Raw genomic sequence first — 1,948 nt, forward strand, 5'->3', positions numbered from 1 at the left:
CCATCATAGATGCAGATGTATGTAAAGGAAATAAAAGGTGTGATTAGCAAAAATATTCTCAAAAGTGTAAATAGATTTAATAGTACTATTAAAATCAACAACTACAGCAACAGAGGGGAAAAAAAGGAAAAAAGAAAAAATCCAGAAGCAACTACAGAACAAGTAAAAATATAAGAATAATGTTTTTCTTTGATCTCAGTTGTCAGTGTCTTTTACCTCACTGTGAGTCACCGTCCACCCCAGGATGCCCTCCAGTACTGGGCTGGTCTCTTCACCTGTTGCAGGGGAAGCTCAGACTCTAATCTGGTCCTACTCCTGTGTGTTCTTGACTCTCATGTCCACATCTGCCTGTGCTAGTGTGTTTCTTTTGAGGGACTTCTCATTATGCTTTTATATATTCCATAGACACACAGTCAAGTCAGGCATTTTAAAACATTGCAAAACTCTACAGTCTTGAAAAAGATTTCATTAAAATTATGTTAATATGTTTATTATTTTTAATTTTATGAAGTAATATTTTGAATAATGTTTTAAAATCTGATATAGTAAATAGCAATAGCAAACATATAACCTATATAAACAAAGCTCTTTAGAGTCCTCAGTCACTTTTAAGAGTGTAAAAGATTCTTGATACAAAAAATCTTGAGAACCATCAGTTTAATGCTTTACACAAAGCACTTTTCATATTAATTATATTATATTCACAGCCACCTTATGAGGTACATATTACCCTGGTTTTGTAGCAGAGAATGCTATGAAAGTATTAGTAATATTCTAAGAAAAGGCTGTATAGACACTCTAGTTAGAAACCTCTCCAAATTTGATTGTCCTCCCACTGTTGTTTATACTCTTGGAGGTTAGCTTCTGAGCTAAATTTTGTGGGTCCTTGTTGTTGTTATTCAGTCGCTCAGTCATGTCTGACTCTTTGCCACCTCATGGACTGCAGCATGCCAGGCTTCCCTGTCCTTCAGTATCTCCCAGAGCTTACTCAAAGTCATGTCCATTGAGTCGGTGTTGCCATCCAACCATCTCATCCTCTGTTGTCCCCTTCTTCTCCTGCCTTCAATCATTCCCAGCATCAGGGTCTTTTCCAAGGAGTCCGTTCTTCACATCATGTGCCCAAAGTATTGGAGCTTCAGCTTCAGTATCAATCCTTACAAGGAGTATTCAGGGTTGATTTCCTTTACGATTGACTGGTTTGATCTCCTTGCAGTCCAAGGGACTCTCAAGAGTCTTCTCAAACACCACAGTTCAAAAGTATGAATTCTTCAGTGTTCAGCCTTCTTTATGGTCCAACTGTCACATCCATACATGACTACTTAAAAAACCATAGCTTTGATTATATAGACCTTTATCAATAATGTCTCTGCTGTTTAATACACTTTTGAGGTTGGTCATAGCTTTCTTTCAAGGAGCAAGCATCTTTTAATTTCATATCTGTAGTCACTGTCTACAGTGATTTTGCCATGAAGTGATGGGACCAGATGCTATGATACTAGTTTTTTGAATGTTGAGTTTTAAGCCAGCTTTTTCACTCTCCTTTTTCACCTTCATCAAGAGGCTCTTTTGCTCCTCTTTGCTTTCTGCCATTGGGGTGGTGTCATCTGCATATCTGAGGTTATTGATATTTCTCCTGGCAATCTTGAATACACCTTGTGCTTCAACCAGACCGGCATTTCCCATGATGTACTCTGCATATAAGTTAAATAACCAGGGTGACAGTATACAGCCTTGACATACTCCTTTCCCTATTTGGAACCAGTCCATTGATCCATGTCCAGATCTAACTGTTGCTTCTTGACCTGCATACAGGTTTCTCAAGAGGCAGGTCAGGTGGTTTGGTATTCCCATCTCTTTAAGAATTTTCCACAGTTTGTCATGATCCACACAGTCAAAGGCTTTATCATAGTCATGGAGCAGAAGTAGATGTTTTTCTGGAATTCTCTTG

Source organism: Bison bison, unplaced genomic scaffold (assembly GCF_000754665.1).
Source record: "Bison bison bison isolate TAMUID 2011002044 unplaced genomic scaffold, Bison_UMD1.0 scf7180017864529, whole genome shotgun sequence".
Lineage (NCBI taxonomy): Eukaryota > Metazoa > Chordata > Mammalia > Artiodactyla > Bovidae > Bison > Bison bison.